The following is a 19,387-nucleotide window of genomic DNA, read 5'->3' as shown; positions in this document are numbered from 1 at the left end:
GTTTCTTGCTGGGTTCAGATGTCATAGTGTCCGGAATGAAGTGGCCGTCGGAAAAGGTAAACAGATTGGCCGGTTCTTGTTGAGGGGTAATAACCAGTTTAAACAGAAGGAAAAGAATATTCCTGTAATCCTGTGTTTACAAACGGTATGCAGCGCGCCGCCATGTTGGATCTCACCCAAAGTCTCACGATAGACTCAGGCTACGTTTACATTACGTCGAATCAGCGGATCATCAGATTAACGTTCTTAAAATGATTCGCGTTTACACTAAAACCGTTAGCCGTGCACACAGCAACACCAATACGCGGATACGCTCGGCTCCGCAGGCATCCTGCGCTCCAAATCACTCCACCCTGAACAGCGAGTGCCCTCTGGAGGGTGCGCACTCCGGCCCTGCGCAGCTCACAGAGCGCGCGAGTGAAGTGAACAAGCCACGATTCGGGACTGAGCCGCTGTGTGTGTGATCCCAGCGCATATCACTTATTACTTGCAAGTGGAAGGATGGCAAGCCTAAAGACAATCATAACTACACAATGGGCAGTATTTGCATCAGTATTTGCAGTATTTTCATACTTTTATACTCTTTAATGAAAGGTGATACAAGGCGGAAGTCCGCGCCGTTTTTCAGCAGTCGCGTCACATGACCAACGCCAGCGAATCAGGAAGGTGGATGTCACAGTGACGTTGTCCAATGAGACGCCAGCTAGAGCTCAGCACAGCGTATTCGCGTATTCTCAATGTTTACACAGCACCGGAGCTGATACGATCTAGATTGAATACGTGGACGCTGGCGGATTCCCGTTTCCCCGCTTTTCCAGGGGGGTTAATGTAAACGGACAGTGCATCCGCGAAGAAAACGAGATAGATACGGTCTAGTGTAAACGTAGCCTCAGTGTAACCTCGCCGCCTCAAATTAAAAGCCAGTCTCGCATTCTCTCAATCACAGATCGACACACTCGTATGAGAAAACAGTGAACTAAAAGGAAAGGTCACAAACTTATCCAACCAGGTAACTCATCTCACTAGCAAAAATAGAATCATGAAAAAAAAAATAAAAATACTAGACCTCCAATGCCACAGCATGCGCGACCACCTCATTTTTTCAGGAATCGCACTATCAACAACTATACCTGATGATCCTGAGAAAGCTGTGAAAGAATTCATGTAGTCATCTCTGAAAGTCCCATCAGACGCAGTCAACAGGATTACCTTTCATCGAGTCCACCGTCTCACTTCCAAAGACAAAAAGCCACCTCCGATAAGAGCCAAATTCAAACACTACAAGCACAAAGAACTTATTAAAAGCAAAGGAAAAGAACTGAAAGGCACATCATATGGACTAAACGACCAATTCCCACGAGAAATCCAGGAAAGAAGAGCCCTCTTGCCTGTAACGAAACAACTCAGGTGAGAAGGTAAATGAGCTACACTGTCTGTCGACAAGCTTTATGTTAATGGAACACTCTACTGCGACCGCAATATCACCACCATAGCTGCACAATGGCGCCTCCCGTGGTGAACGTGTTTGCGACGCGCTCCCGACACCGATTGTCTTTTAGTAATTTTGATTGTGACAAATGCTCAGTGCTTGTACACTAGGATCACCTACAGCAAAGACACACTTCTGGACATTGGTAAAATTCACCACTGGCCCAGGCCAGTCCTTCTGGACTGTAGCTTTCTTCTCATCACCGACACCGACCGAAGCTACACCGACACCATCCGGCAGGCCGCATCATCACCAGACTCGAGTAGGCGAAACGGCCGATGATCCACGCACCCAAAACGGAGGCGCGGTAAGAGAGGCGGGCTACATGCTAGGCTAAAGGCTAGAGTTACAAGACAACTGCTACCTACCCTTCTGCTAGCTAACGTTCGCTCGCTCAAGAATAAGATGGATGAGCTGAGAACCAGGATAACATCTCAACGTGAGATCAGAGAGTATTGTGCCCTGATTTTTACGGAAACCTGGACTACTGCAAGCCTGCCAGATCCGGCCATTGAACTACAGACCCACTCCATGCACCGCGGAGACCGCACATCTGCTTCCGGTAAAAACAAAAGGTGGCGGTGTGTGTGTTTATGTTAACAACAGATGGTGTACAGACGTACAGGTGGTTGAAAAACACTGTTGTGCGGACATTGAAGTGCTGATGGTGAAGTGCAGACCCTTTTATCTACCGAGGGAGTTCAGTGCTGTGTTTATGCTGGCTGTTTACATCCCGCCGCGGGCCGACCGCACTACAGTGCTAGGACTACTACATGACATCATCGGCAAACACGAGACCACACACCCAGATGGTGTGTTCATCGTGGCCGGGGATTTTAATCATTGCAACCTCAGGACTGTGCTACCAAAGTACCATCAACACGTGAGCTTTCTGACAAGGGACAACAACATCCTGGACCATGTCTACAGCAACGTGAGAAATGGCTACAAGGCTGTGCCCTGCCCCCACTTTGGACAGTCTGACCACATCTCTGTGTTCCTCTACCCAGCCTACAAGGCCCTTCTCAAACAAGCCCCCACAGTGAGAAACTGTTAAAGTTTGGAATGAAGAGACTGATCTGGTGCTCCAGGACTGCTTCAGTTCTACAAACTGGGATGTGTTTAAGACGGCTGCTTTGAGAGAAGACTGTTCTGTGGATTTAGAGGAATATGCATCTGTGGTCACCAGCTACATCAGTACGTGTATTAATGACATTTATTTTAAGTTCGTTTCTTAGACAAGGATTTTTTTTTTTTTTTTTAAGCTTGTTACCTCGTTAACAGTTTCGGCGAGAATCTCCCGCCTTCTTCAAGATTTCAAACGCCGGTTCAAATTCAGCAGTGAAATGGAAAAAAATATGGAAGAACATCTGAATGCAATACAAGAACAAGAGTTTTCAAAAACACGCCATATTAAAAAACTGAACAGACTTATCAATAAGAAACAAAATAAATGCAAGGACAAGCAAACAAACGAAAAATGGATTTGCAACCTGTCTAAACATACACTAACAACAGCAGAACGCACTATACTCTCACAGGGACTAAACTATGCCATCACACCAAATAAAATCCCGCATGAAGAATTCATATTAGCCACGGAACTAGCGTGCAATATGATACAGGACCAAGGACAGAAGGCCGCATTAAGGAACGAAATAGCAGGTATCCTCACCTCAGCTAAACCGCCACCCAGAAACATAACCAAACAGGAAATGGAAGCCATCAGAACACTTACAAAGAACAAGAAAATAACAATATTACCGGCTGATAAAGGGAGGACCACGGTTATCATGGACACTAATCAATATGAAAAACAAAATGAATGAAATGCTCACAGACCCAAACACATATGAAGTATTAAAAAAAGACCCGGCAGAGGAAAAGAAAAAAGACTCAAGCATACAACCACTTCATCCCCACAGCAAACATCACCCCCCGGATATACGGCACACCAAAAATTCATAAACCCGGAGCACCACTAAGACCCATAGTAGACAGTATAGGATCAGTTACTTACAACCTTTCCAAGACACTGGCAGACATAATTAAACCACTCCTCGGACTTACGGAATACCACTGCAAAAACTCAAAACAACTGGCGAAAGAACTAAAGGAAATCAAGATAAAAAAGGACGAAATCTTTGTATCACATGACGTCATATCCCTCTTTACAAAAACACCGGTCACAAACACTCTCAACATAGTAGAAAACCGGTTAAAAGCAGACAGAACCTTGAAAAAACGTACAAAACTTACAGCACAGGACATAACAAAACTATTACATTTCATTTCCATGTCCACATATTTCCAATTCAGAGGTACAATCTACAGACAAAAAGAGGGATTTGCAATGGGGGACCCGCTATCTGCCACTCGATGCAACTTTTTTATGGAGGATCTGGAAACCCGAGCCAGAGAAACAGCACCGGATGACTGCAAACCTATCTTCTGGAAAAGATACGTTGACGACATTCTTGAAATAACCAAAAACAGGCCACACACAACAACTCACGGATCATTTAAACTCCATAGACAAGACAGGCAACATCAAATTCACACACAAAGAGGAAATGGACAAGACAATAGCATTTCTGGACCTAAAAAAATACACCACACAGAAGAAGGTAATATCAGAATTACAACATGCAGAAAACCTACACATACCGACCAATATCTTCTCTGGAAATCTGAACATCCCATCGCACACAAAATGTCAGTAATCAGAACACTATACGACCGAGCACAGAGCATCACGGAGGAGAAAGACAGACAGGAGGAGGACCAACACATCCAACAGGCATTAAAAAACTGCCAATATCCACCGTGGGCAATTCGGAAAGGGAAATTACAGACACAAATAAAAGAAAAAAAACAAACAAACAAGAAAAAACACCGAAAAAAACAAACCGGGGCTTTGTCACACTACCATACATAAAAGGAGCCACAGAACGCATCCAACGATCCATGAGGAAATACCACATCAACACCCCGGTCAAACCATACAAGAACCTCCGACAGCTGCTAGTTCACCCCAAAGACAAAATACAACTGGACAATAAATGCAACGTCATCTATAAAATCCCTTGCCGTTCATGTAATAAAGTCTATATTGGTGAAACGGGCAGATGCTTCCATACTCGAAGGAAAGAACACCAAATAGAATGTGAAAAAGAAACAACAAAAAGACTCACAAGATCCAAAAAAGAAAAAGCAAACCAAGAAAACCTAAAATCAGCCATTTCAGACCACTGCAAACGGCAAAATCACATAATGAATTGGGAAGAGGCCAGAGACATTCGTGCTGAAGAAAATAGATACCAGCGTTGGATTTTAGAGGCAGTGGAGATATGAAAGCGGGCGCAGAGGACGATGAACCGGGATGAGGGAGCGTACGCGCTGTCGCTCACCTGGAGTGCCGTCCTGGAGGAGCGACCTGACAGCAGGAGGCGTGAACTACCTGTCAAATTGGGCGGGACGTTCACGCCTCCGTAACGCAACATCAGCTGATAAGGCACGTCACCACTCGACATCTGGTGACTGTTTCTGAAGAAGGCAGGAGATTCTCGCCGAAACTGTTAACGAGGTAACAAGCTTAAAAAAAAAAAATCCTTGTCTAAGAAACGAACTTAAAATATCTGTAATAGTTAGACATAATGAACATCCACTACATATTAATGACATTGTCCCCACCAAGCGCTGCAAAATATATCCTAACCAAAAACCTTGGATTAACAGTGAAGTACGCTCCATGCTACATGCACGCTCCACCGCTTTTGCCTCTGGTGACGGAGATGGATATAAAAAGGCCAGATATGACCTCCGCAGATCCATCAGGGAAGCCAAGAGGCAGTGCAGACTGAAGCTGGAAGGATATTACAACACCTCAGACTCCAGATGCATGTGGCAGGGCCTGCAACACATCAATTTCCAGCAGAAGAACAGCAGGGTCACAGCCAACCACAACGCATCACCAGATGAGCTGAACAAGTTCTATGCTCGCTTCGACACCCTCAACACCAACCAACACCAAGGGATTCTACCAACAGAGGCAGCACAGAGCTCTTCACCCATTGTGACCATAACCGAGGTGACCAAGGTCTTCAGGAGGACTAACCCCCGAAAGGCAGCCGGCCCTGACAACATCCCCGGCCGTGCTTTGAGGGCCTGCTCCACACAGTTAGCAGAGGTCTTCACAGACATTTTCAACCTGTCCCTCTCCATGTCTTCTGTGCCCACATGCTTCAAGACCACCACCATAGTGCCCCTCCCAAAGAAAAACAATATAACATGCCTGAATGACTATCGTCTAATTGCACTCACTTCAGTTGTAATGAAGCGTTTTGAGAGGATAGTCATGTCACACATCAAAAAGGGCATCCCAGACACAATAGACCCCCTTCAATTTGCATATCGTCAGAACCGTTCAACTGATGATGCCGTCAATGCAGCCATCCACACAGCCTTGTCACACCTGGAACACAGGGACACCCATGTCCGAATGCTGTTTGTGGACTACAGTTCAGCCTTCAACACCGTCATCCCCAGATGAAGCTCTGACAGAGAAGCTCTCCACCCTTGGACTGACATCCTCCCTCTGCTGCTGGGTCCTGGACTTTCTCACAAACAGACCCCAGGCTGTCAGAGTCGGTACCAGAATATCCAGCACCAAGACAGTGAGCACAGGGACCCCCCAAGGCTGTGTGCTCAGTCCACTCTTGTACACCCTCTTCACCTACAACTGCACCCCCACCCAGAGCAACACTTCCATCATCAAGTTCGCTGACGACACCACTGTCATTGGGCTGATCACCGGCAGAGATGAGAGAGTCTACAGGGAGGAGGTGGCTCAGCTGGTCTCCTGGTTAAGGTATTAGGCAGAGACCCGTCCACCCGTAAATTTGACGGGCGATTGCCGATTTCAACGGGCAAGTATACACACAGACGGATACTGAAACGGACGATAATGCCGAAAATTTTCGCACATGAATACTCCCACATGTCATCCGATAAATCCAGTTATGTTCCGCCCACACACGGACTGGCCATCGGGAGTAGCGGGAGTTTTCCCGGTGGGCTGGTGGTTCAGCGTGGGCCGGCGGAGGGAGAAAAAAAAAAAAAAAAAAAAAAAAAAACAGTTGCGCGCTGGCCTTTAATATGATAAGCAATGTTAACAGTTTCTTTAACAAACTGTTAACATTGCTTATTACAGTTGCGCGCTGGCCTTTAATATGATAAGCAATGTTAACAGTTTGTTAAAGAAACTGTTAACATTGCTTATCATATTAAAGGCCAGCGCGCAACTGTTTTTTTTTTTTTTTTTCTCCGCTGGCCCACACTGAACCACCGGCCCACTGGGAAAACTCCCGCTACTCCCGATGGCCAGTCCGTGTGTGGTTCCGCCATCATTTACAAATCGTAAGAAACACAGTTTAATACGAAAAATACTGAAAACTTGAAATGAAAAATCAGAATATTTCATCGTTTCCGCCATTTTGGCCCGCACTGAATCTTGTAACATGCGGACTGAATAAATCGCGAATTCTGATTGGTCGAAAATTGCCAAACACCCTGCGTTGTAGTTTCCTCTTTCTTGGCGGGAGAACCGCATTTTTTTTTGCTGACTCACTCTTCTGGATCAAGATGAATCCCAACAAACGCCCCAAATTGAATGTGACAAAAACTGATTCGTTTTTCCACAAAAAGACAGAAAAGGTATGTGTGATACATTGATTAACAAGGGGGGTTCATTGGGGTATGGTAAAATAGAATACTGTTGGTTTTTTTTTTTTTTATTAAATACTGTAACTAGATCAAAAGATTATATACAATTCATTGTTGTTTATTTTCTTTTCACTTTTGTTACCAAATCAAACACCATACATACATCTGATACATTCAGGAGTGAAACTGAAAAAAATACAAAGTAAAAATATGCAATATTTCTGATCAAAAATTACACGCCATTTCACCCTGAAAATGTCCTAGAATGCAGGAAATGAAGTCTAAATTTCAAAAATTTTCTGGGGGGGCATGCCCCCAGACCCCCCTAGAGGGACTTAGCGCCTGCGGCGCTCGTCTTCGCACCTGCGGCGCTTATCAGGATTATATAAAATATTATTTTTGACTGGTAAATTTCTTTTTCTGCCTAATACCCTACTCCTGGTGCCAGGAAAATAACCTCTCCTTGAATGCTGAGAAGACCAAGGAGATGATTATTGACCCAAGGAAGAGGAGAGACCAGCACGCCTCGCTGCACATCAACGGGACACAGGTGGAGAGGGTGAAAACATTTAAATTCCTCAGAACTCACATCAGTGAGGATCTCACCTGGACACACAGCAGACCATCAAGAAGGCTCAACAGAGACTCTTCTTCCTGAGGAAGCTGAGGAAATTTGGACTGTCCACCAAACTCCTCAGCAACTTCTACAGGTGCACAGTGGAGAGTGTCCTGACAAATTCCATCACTGTGTGGTACGGGAACTGCACAACTCAGGACAGAAAGGCTCTCCATTGTGTCATTAAAATGGCACAGTTCATCTGTGGAGCTGTCCTCCCCCCACCACAGGACATTTACAACACCCGGGTCACAAAAAGGGCACAGAGCATCATCAGGGACCAAACACACCCACAACACAGACTATTCATGCTCCGACCATCTGGCAGACGCTAAAGGAGTATGAAAGCAAGGACTACTAGACTGACAAACAGTTTTTACCCCCAGGCCATCAGGCTTTTGAACCATGGATTATAATCACCATCTACCTCTATATTTCCATCAGGCTTTGAACCACGGATTATATTAGCAATTTTGCACAAGACATTGCACGGTATATCTACCTCTATATTTGTACATTGTTTGTTCCCCCCCCCTTTTTTTAAATGTTATCTTCATTTTTCATTCTACTTTTATATTTTGCATTCCATATGCACTTTATATTTCATATATTTCTTTTTATATTGTAAGCATAGTTTGGTCGGGCAGTTGGGTCATTCCATGTCAATTCACACACCCTCCCCAGTGACACCTCTACAATTTGCCTGATATTTATTTTATTAGTGCCTTATGATGTCAAAAGAAAGAATACAAAATTTTAGCTTTCTAGCTGGAACGGTTTTTGAATTTTGGCCCTTCAAAGTTTGGGTGCCACACCCACTTTTGGGGTCTGGGAAATGTACACTTAATTTGCAAGCATTTTTGGAGGCCCATATATTTTGTTCTAAGGGGAATATAGACCTGTAAATTGCTATAACTATGTATTCTGGCCCCGTCTATCAGATTCTGCACCTAAAAATAGCACAAGTTTACTAACTTTAGAGATATTAACCCCTTAGAAGTGGATTTTTTTTAATGACAAATTTTTTTTTTTGACATTTCAGGGGTCCATATCTTGGAAGGTTTTTGTGTTGATAGGGTTTAAACTGATTTATCATCATATTTGGGAACTCTACTGTGTACTTGGAGAGTTTCAGGGCACTCAGAGGTTTGGTGGGGGTACAGGAGGGCCCCAAATATGGCTTCGGGACAAAATTACCATTTGGTACGTCCTACTTCAGGCCATTAGTTGGCCATGTGGGCACATGATGACTGGAATGAGCCTTTAACCCTATCAACAGAAACCTTTTATCAAACTTTAAAGCCAATAAAAACTTTGATTATCCAACTCCTTCAATATAAACTAAGCATTTGTATATGGTCCTGTTTTTGCATATTTTCTGAAAAATCCGAAAAGTCCGGAAAGTAGGTCAGCTATTGTCTTAACTGCCAATTCAAACCAAAAGGTACTAAAACACATTCAAATTATAAAATACTAAGATTAAAACAAGGATAATATCACTGAACACATATTTGAATATATAAACTGACAGTTTACATTTATTAACCCTTTGCACACTGTACACACACGTAACTTAAATTACACTTACTTAAGAACAGTCATGTGATCAGATCAGACAATTTTAATGAGGCATGGATGCCATTTACTGCTGTAAAATACATGTAGGCACAATACAAAACAATTCAACTCAATATAAAACCATAACCAGGCTTGCTGACTGACACTGACAGTTAATAAGCATGAATGTACTTTGGAAGAAGCGTCTCAATTCTTTCTACATCAACCGCAACAAGTTTATAATGCCGAGCACTACGACCTTGAATCTCTGGCGCATTTACACGACATATAAAATCTTGAAATGGCACCCAGCATGGTGGATTTTGGCAGTTTTCAACAGGCCAAGACAGAGTCGTGTTTGACCGTTTCATGAAATGACAATATACATCAGTCAGTGCGTTTACATGTACATCCAAATCGAGCTACTGTCGGTAATCGAGCTAAGGGTCCCAGCAGGGGTGCCAGAGAAATCCAATCCTACATACACACAAGGAAATCAAGCTATTGTGTGAGGCACATTGTGCACCCGAGCCACAGGTGGCGCTACATGCCCCATCGTGTTGGTACACTTCCGGTTGTCGTCATGAAGAAGAGCTATTCAAGAGTATAAACAAAGTTATCAGTTCCGTGTTCACAAGAAGAGTGTTTGTACATACGAACAGAAGTGTTCCGAATAAAATGGCCACTAAGTTGAAGTTGATCTGTAATGGTGAACATATTAACTGTTAGCCTGCTAACATGCTAATAACCTACCAACTAATTGGAAATGGATGCATACATGCCCAGACACAAATGTTCCTAATAAAGTGGCGGCCAAGGTGAAGTGTCATGCCGACCGGGGCTGTTGTGTTTCCCGCTTGTGGTCTCGTCACTCGTCACTTCCGGATGGGGCAGTGCTGAAGTAAGCAGCTCAACTACGTAGCTTGATAGAGTTTACATGCACTAAGTAGCTCGGCTACAATCGCATAATCTAGGTCGCGTAGCTCGATTACGAGAAATCCAGTTTGGTTCGATTTCAGCCGAGCTAAGATGTTTCCATGGCATTTAGAACTTCGATTTCAGTCGAGCTACGGCAGAAATTCGATTTTCTCTATGTGCATGTAAACGCACTGATTGTGTTCATCAGAACGGTCGACAATGTTTGCCACATACCAGTTGTTGTCATACACACAAGCAATATATTGCCCAGGCTGATATGAACTGAAATCCTCTGCACCATCACAAGCATGACTTGGGGTTGCAGTAGAATCAGTACCATCAGTGGCACCCACCGACACAATGGAAAATGTCAAGTCCTGAGAAATCTTCCGCATCTCCAGTTTTCCACTGGAAATAGGTATGAAGCTGTGATGAGACCGAGTACCAGATATTGCCTTGGCTGATGAATACCTGCCATCAAGTTCGAACTCTTTCTCATGAAGAGAGATACCCTCGCTGGTAACAAATAAGAATTTCACATTCTCAATATGTTTGCTTGCCCATTGATACATCTGTTGAGCAGTGAGAATGTGATCATCATCAGTGGCCTGCAGACTTGCTCGGGCAACCAGGCGCTTCACAATGCCACCGATACCATCACATAATTAAAATCACTATATGGGTGTGCTTTTACTACCTTAATGTAAGTACAACGCCACAGTCCCTTTAAGAAACTACAGATCCCACCAACCAACTTCCGCGTTGACCTACGTCACTTCTTCCATGAGTAGAGGGACTGAAAATCCGCGATCGCGGAAAACGGACGGAAATCGCGGAATTATGCATCTGAAACGGAATTTGTCAGAAATGGAATCTACACATTCTAAGCTTGGGGAGGCTGGGACCTCCCCTGCCCGAGCTACGGGTGTCCAAAGTGGGGCTGGAGCCGCCGATGGGAAAACGAAACTAAAGCCGAGCACCGTGGCTCTTCGTCCTGAGGCGCGGGGCTAGCAGGCCCTGGCAGGACTGGTTCTTTGGGGAGAGGGCAGAGGTCTCTGGCTGTCAAGTTTGGGGCGGCTGGGACCTCCCCTGCCCGAGTTACGGGCGTCCAAATTCGGGCTGGAGCCCGGGATAGAAGCGAAACCTAAGCGCAGCGCCGCGGCTCGCCTCGGAGCGAATTACGTCCCGAGGCGCGGGGCTAGCAGGCCCTGGCAGCACTGGTTCTTTGGGGAGAGGTCTCTGGCTGTCAAGTTTGGGGTGGCTGAGACCTCCCCTGCCCGAGCTATGGGCGTCCAAAGTCGGGCTGGAGCCCTGGATTGAAAGGAAACCTAAGCGCAGCACCGCGGCTCGCCTCGGGGCGAATTACGTCCCAAGGCGCGGGGCTAGCGGGCCCTGCCCGCGCTGGTTCTTTGGGGAGAGGGCAGAGGTCTCTGGCTGTCAAGTTTGGGGAGGCTTCTTTAAATATAAACTACATTTCGAGCACAAGAGGCTGGTGCTAGCAACATTCAAACAGCCACAATAAAGCTATGCAGAAGCCTCCCCACCACCAGATACCTGAAACAATAACTTTATATATGTTAAAATGTACTTGAAATAATCTTAAACCTAGTTTTCAGTGCCAAAAAAAGCATTTGCAAAAGCATACGAGTTATTAATTGTAGCAAAATCAAAGATATAAACATCAAATAAAATATAATTTTATTGTAACATAAAGTGGGCTAAATGTCACAGTTTTTAAATTTTATTAGTTTTTTCTAAATTAAATATCAAATTATCTGAAACGGAATTGAAATAGAATTCACTATCCTCCGAAACGGAATTTGCTGTTTTTTGAAACGGAAAATCAGAGGCTCTACATGAATCTATAAGTGACGCAACCACAGTCCGCCTAAGAACTACAAATCCCATCAATCCACTTCCGCGATGGCCTACGTCACGCCGGGACAGGATCACCTACGGCACATACTCAATGAAGGCATAAGTAACTGAGCAACACTTCCGACTTCCTCTTTTGGCTCCGCGTGAACTCAAGCACATGGACACAAGGAGGACCGCTCGTCAGAGCCCCCAAGATAAAGACGTCTTTCTCCCAACAAAACGATTCAACACGGTTTTTGTTTACCCTTGGCCACGGTAGAACTACTTAAATCGTGCTCTCTCTCTCTCGGTTGAGCTACAGCCGGTTTTGTTTGTCTATTATAGTAACGTTACGAACTGCCGCCCAAAACAGTTCATTTAAAGTTAGAAGTGACCGGATTTCCTTCTAACTAAAAGCGCTGTGCACATTGTTTGATCAGAGACTTTCTTCCCACGAACTACGAAGCGTCGGACCAAGAATTCTCTGCTTTCTACAGAAGCTACTCACGCGCTCCTGTGGACTCAAAGTTTCGGAACATCTCTGTAATCTTGTACTGGGAGCAAGATACTGAAGTAAGAAACTGGCAATTGGGCAAAACTAGTCTTAGGAATTAGCTTTAGTAAGGAGTGTGAATTAAACTCAGGAATTGTTTAATTGTGTACACTGCAAACACTCGGTGTTTAATTGATTGTTCTATTTTGTTTTGATCTCTCAATTGCTTAATAGATAGTCTTTTGCATGCTTTCCTCTATTCCCTTCTAACCCTTAATTTCATTATTACACATATTTTGACCTCATCAAGATTTCAGTGGATTTAATAGTGTTATAAGCTAGCTTAGCTAGCAACACACGGCTAATTCTTTTGTCTCGTTAGCAAGCTAGGCTAACCTTTTGTTTAGGCCACAAGGCCTCACACCCACAAAGGGCAATTCCATGTAAATGTCAACCTCACCATGCAAAAATAAAGCAGCATGTAATACATCAAAACCACTCCCAGAGATATCACCTAGGCCTGTATTTTACAGATGTGAATAAGTTGAACCAATTTGTAACCAACCTAATATGTCACTGTCAGTCTTTCTTTCTTATAATGTAAAACCCAAGCTAAAATCAACTTTGATCATGTACAATTCTATATTATTGCCATAAGCCACAGAAATGTATGCTAAAATCCACAAAACAGCAAAACAATAGCCATCCTAAATATTATTAAAGAACTTTGATAGTTTTAGCTGATATTTAGAGAGTTTTTCAAAGGGTTATGGTGGTTAAATTGCTGATTTTCTAAACATACGCCATGTCTATTTCAGACGCGTCACATCCATAACGGAATTTCGTCACATCCATAACGCTGACTTTTCCTTCCGAAACTCTGCATGAAATACAAAATATTTTAAACAAAGATTTTTTAATATTCACCTTGGACCCCTCTATCAAATGGATATCTCCATTTCGACATTAGGTTTACAGTTTCAGAGTTTGATAAAAATATACAGTCACCCAAGAAAAGTGATACTTTTTCTGTCACATCCATAACGCATCTTTTATTGGCCTTTTCTGGCATGCCCTAGATGTACTATGGGAATTGTTCTTGTTCTATCACTTCTCCAGTATGGTACAGCCTTAAAATATGCAACACCTGTTTAAATCCTGGGAGACAATAAAACATGCACTGGGTCATTTGTTGCCATTTTGAGTTCAAGTGTCACGTCCATAACGCTGGAATTGCTCAAACACACCTTAGTTAGCAACAGAACTAATCCTTTGTTCTACTTAGATAACATTCCTTTGTCTTAGCTAGCAACCAAGCTAGGCCTCCACCACGTGGACACACACACACACACCTTAGCTAACAACTAAAGCTAACTCTTTTGTTCTACTTAGAAACACGTGGTCACCTCCCCTTACACACACACACTCAAGTATATATCATATTTGTATATATTTCAACTGCCATTATTCATTTTTATCTTTGTTGTAATAAATTCAATTATTATTGAAACTGTGTGTTTATTTGTTGTGCCTAATATTTTCGAAGTAGCCCAATCTCAAAAGAATTCCAAGGTGCATATGAGTTATGTAATACGGTAAGTGATCATAATTTGGAATATACCATAATTTAGCTGTTTGGTAATTTATTATTAAGCACCAAAATTAATAGTAGTAATTAATGAGACCGATTCAAATGAGACTGATTTAATGAGATTGATCACTTAACACCAACTGCCCCTACATTAATCATGAACAGGCAGTCAAAACAGTTGACCTACTTTCCGGACTTTTCGGATTTTTCAGAAAATATGCAAAAATAGTACCATATACAAATGCTTAGTTTATATTGAAGGAGTTGGATAATCAAAGTTTTTATTGGCTTAAAAGTTTGATAAAAGGTGTCTGTTGATAGGGTTAAAGGTTCATTCCAGTCATCATGTGCCCACATGGCCAATTAATGGCCTGAAGTACGACGTACCAAATGGTAATTTTGTCCCAAAGCCATATCTGGGGCCCTCCTGTACATCCACCAAACCTCTGAGTGCCATGAAACTCTCCAAGTACACAGTAGAGTTCCCAAATATGATAAATCAGTTGAAACCCCATCAACATAAAAACTTTCCAAGATATGGACCCCCAAAATGTCAAAAAAATTATTGTCATTAAAAAAATCCACTTTTAAGGGGTTAATATCTATAAAGTTAGTAAACCTGTGCTATTTTTAGGTGCAGAATCTGATAGACAGGGCCAGAATACATAGCAATTTACAGGTCTATATCCCCCTTAGAACAAAAAATATGGGCCTCCAAAAATGCTTGCAAATTAAGTGCGCAATTTCCAGACCCCAAAAGTGGCCGTGGCACCCAAACTTTGAAGGGCCATAACTCAAAAAACGTTCGAAGCTAGGAAGCTAAAATTTTGGATTCTTTCATTTGACATCATAAGGCACTAAGAAAATAAAAATAAGGCAAATTGAAGAGGTGTCACTGGGGAGGTTTTGGGCATTTGTGTGAATTGACATGGAATGACCCAGTTGCAAAATAAGAATTTCATTACCCAATAATAAAGCGCTGTGTCTGTTATTGTGTATATGACAAATAAACATCTTGAATCTTGAACCTGGTTATAGCAGCTCATACCCCACGCCAATATCTATCTTGATTGTAATTTTGTCACCATTCTCTCCCCCTTACTTACTGTACTGGCTCTGATGCATCGAACTCTGCCTCCACATCTTTTTCCCTTTCTAAAGGCCAATTTATGCTGACAACGTAGTCCTCACAGATGGCGTCTGCGTAGCCCCCCACCTTCGCAGACGCTCTGCGCGCACCTCCCAAAAACTGTGACCACCGCAGAAGCCTCGCAGACAAGAGGGCTCTGATTGGTCCACTCTACATCCGCTGTACACGCACTTCCGCTTCCCTACTTTCCCGGTTTGGTTTCTTTTCACGACCGCCATTTTTAAAAACACGAGCGAAGATGGAGCAGCACGAAGAGCGGTTGATCGAGGAAGTACGTACATCTATACGACTCCAGTTCTAGTCATTATAAGTAACCGGAGGATAAACACTCCACTAACCACACCCACCAACTACTCCTAGCGATTTCGCACCCCTTGCGTTGTGGCGGTGAATACCATCGCGCACGCCTATTACTCCCCGCTCAACGATAAATTACAACTGTCTGCGAAAAGCTATCTGCAAAAGCCTTGTCGCAAGAACATGCAGAGGCCTTAAGCCTGCCTCTCTCTCTCTCTCTTTGGTTCACTCCATCTCATTTTTTCTCTCAATGTTCAGTGTATTTCAATGTGTTGTGTCTTTATATGTTGGCTTGTATGTCCTGTCTATTTTTGTTCAATATGTCTACAGGCTGAATTTCAATAATCTCACTTTTGTTAAAGATGTATTCATATTACCACAGTCAGCTCCATTAGCTTTTCTTGACAACAATGGCAGCTGTTTGCGCTCCGCTCAAAGGCAATTAGCTCCGTTAGCGTTTTAGCTCGGCTTAAAGGGCTGATGACATGAACATGACTCTATGCAATTTCTTAAACTATACAACATGGCAAACATGTTAGATTTCTGTTATAATTACGTGAAAAGAAGCTGTTGTTACGCGAATATCCAACTTTTAATTGCACAGCGCAAGAAAACTGGGTCTGTGGCTCGCGGCCATGTTGTGACGTCAGCGGAAGAACACGCTGCAGTTCACTGGCTGTCTACTCAATGGAAATGGCGCATGAAAACGCCGGTGAACTCTCTAGCTCTTCCTCTTCTGGGAGTCTAGAATTGTGTTGTGAGTGGGATAGATCGGAAGAATCAAGTGATGACGAACACGGGTGCATCCAACTGTACAGGTTTGAACCTGTTACTGTGTAATCTGAGAGCGACTCCGATTCCAACTCCAAGACAGCGGACAGGCAGACAGCCCAGCATTGAACACCACAAGGTTGGATAACAAGGATTGGTAGGTCAACCCGTATTTGTTCAAAATGTTACGGAATCAATATTTTAATATGGTGTATTGTTGTCTTGCATGTGTAAACACTGCTTATATCATGTAAGCCATATGCTACACTGAATACATAGTTCCTAATGGAGCATGCAAACGGCTAACATAATAAGCTTACGACTATGCCTGATCCGTGATACATTTAGGATAATATTGGCAGGCATGTCTTCTAGTTTATGACTTCTTAGTTTTATCCTTGAATGAAGCAAAATATTTGATAACCTACATCAGCGTAAGCAAATGACAATCTGTAGCCCACTTGTCTGGCTAAGTTAGCTTTCCCTCAGTGTTTGCTTTGAGAAACAAATTCTTTCAACTTGGCAATAAGAGACCACAATGCAAAGGCAAAATACTACAACTGCTACTACAAATCTGTCACATCAACAAACCAGCAAGTGAGGAGGAAGACTAGGCGATATGATGCCCATACCCATAGATCAGTTTTTTTTGAATTAGTACTAAGACGACGTAAACAAACAATCCAACACCATCGAAGACAGTGCAAGCTTTCACAAGCAAATACATGACTGATATCACGCCGACTTCGTGATTACATTTATGATTATCATGAATGTGTACTCTATGATGTGTACTGTATGAGCGCTCTGGAGCGAGTCACTTCCAAGATGGCCGTGCAGACCGCATGGTTACTATTTTTAGCATCATGTTGGAGCACTCTATAGCTCTACGTACCTTTATCTTATGTCATTTCTCAACACATGTTCTGACAGTTGGACTGTCTTTGGAGGAGTCGCCTTGTCCCAGGCGACTGCTGGATCCGGCATAGCTACTAGTAGACCCCCTCCGGAATACTGTAGGCACTGCTGATGGCAGCAACACACGTTTGTGCTGAACTGAACACCCAAGAGATTCTTTTAAGCTGGGAAGGGTGTCAAAACAATCCAAATCGAAGTGTTCAGAGCACAGGACGGATGTTGGTGAGGGCTCCCACTTGTCACGAGTGCGCCTGACTTGCTTCACCCACTTCGCATGCAGCTCGGGATCTCTGGGAAACTTGAATAAACTTACCCCATCCTTGTGGGTTTTGGAGCAAAAGCCGGCAACACAACGCGAAGGCATAATAACTGTATTATAATAATGTATAATAATAATACTAATAAAGTGAACACCTGCAGCATCAACAAACTGGTAAGTGAGGAGGAAGGTTCTTTCGCTGACGTCATATAGCTCCTCCTTCTCTTTCGTCTCCTGGGTGCTGCAGCCCCGTCAAATTTGCCCAAATAGCCGCGTTTTTTATCATAACTTGTAAAATAGGCGCCTTCGTGAATTAATATATGGATCATCGGGAATTATTTTTTATGTTATAAAACATCGCCAAAGATGTCAAAAACGTGTCATCAGCCCTTTAATGTTCTCGTATAGAAACAAACCAACTGTAAAATCACCAGAGAGTAATATCTAGCTTCAATAATCTCACTTTTGTTAAAGATGTATTCATATTACCACAGTTAGCACTGTTAGCTTGGCTCAATGTTTTTATACAGAAAAAGCACAGTCACTGCGTTAGCTTTTACCGCGGCTAAACATGCTTTTATATAAACACACCGACCATAAATAATTAAATACATTTCCGGAATAACGACAGAACAATATCTAGCTTCAATGATTTCACTTTTCTTTTACAATTTAAGTATGCTAATATCTGTTAGCTATAAGAAATAAACCGTGCACTTGCTATGACTTGCTAAGATGCTACGATGAAATTTTCGCCAAGATTTCATTTTTCACCTCATCCTGTCTTTCTTTTATAATGAAGTGTTGGTGACTTGCGAGGAAGTTGCAATTTAGAAGAAAAAAGAAAGCGATGGAAATGAACTTACAGTGAAGATTTAAATACTTTCAATACACAACTAAACAGGTTAGCCAAACTACAACTCTCTCCTGAGTGGATAAATAGTGCACTATCTAGGGTGCACACGGCATTATTTCAGACTGAACGGAGTTCCTAAAACAGTAAAGTGGAGATATATTTGGGATTCGACCACACACCTTCAGTTTAACTTACCTCAGGGTTTTAAATCCTCAGAGCCAGACACAATAACGCGTTTTTATTTTTATAACTCGAGGGGCTAAAGCGGCTCAGACGAGCAGCGTCTTGTTCTTCTCCAATGTTTACTGGCGGTTGGAGAAGCAGCTACTGGACGCGTTAGCGCCACCACCTGGACTGGAGCGGAGTTTCAGGGTGGAGGACGCCTATCCCAGCCCAACCCAAAAGCCAATCAGTGCGTTTACATGCACATAGAGAGAATCGAATTTCTGCCGTTGCTCGACTGAAATCGAAGTTCTAAATGCCATGGAAACACCTTAGCTCGGCTGAAATTGAACCGAACTTGATTTATCGTAATCGAGCTACACGACCTAGATTATGCGATTTCTGCCGAGCTACTTATGGCCCTTTTCCACTACCCTTTTTCAGCTCACTTCAGCTCGCTTCAGCTCACTTCAGCCCGACACGGCTCGCGTTTCGACTACCAAAGAACAGCACGACTCGGCTCGCTTCAGCCCTGCTTAGCCCCTAAAACTCGCACCGTTTTGGAGTGGGGCTGAAGCGAGCCAAAGCGAGCCGAGTGAGGCTGGGGGCGTGAGCAGACACTCCCCTGTGCACTGATTGGTGAGGAGGAGTGTCCTCACATGCCCACACACGCCCCGCGAGCACACTGGGATCTGTAAACACCGCAAATCCGGAAGAGGAATAATTACG

The 19,387-nt window shown here is 43.3% G+C and overlaps 1 protein-coding gene across 1 annotated transcript in view; it reads right to left on the bottom strand.

Annotated features, from left to right (window-relative positions):
- Positions 1-18,898, bottom strand: part of LOC132883328 (histone-lysine N-methyltransferase PRDM9-like) — a 75,688-nt gene extending 56,790 nt beyond the window's left edge. The window contains exon 1 of the mRNA XM_060916794.1: positions 18,692-18,898. The gene's annotated coding sequence lies outside the window, so the exon portion shown is untranslated. The remainder of the gene's footprint in view (positions 1-18,691) is intronic.
- Between the last annotated feature and the right edge of the window lie 489 nt (positions 18,899-19,387).

This window comes from Neoarius graeffei, chromosome 1 (genome assembly GCF_027579695.1).
Source record: "Neoarius graeffei isolate fNeoGra1 chromosome 1, fNeoGra1.pri, whole genome shotgun sequence".
Taxonomy (NCBI): Eukaryota; Metazoa; Chordata; class Actinopteri; order Siluriformes; family Ariidae; genus Neoarius; species Neoarius graeffei.
The sequence above is the reverse complement of the archived record's forward strand: the minus strand, read 5'-3'. Positions and strand labels throughout refer to the sequence as shown.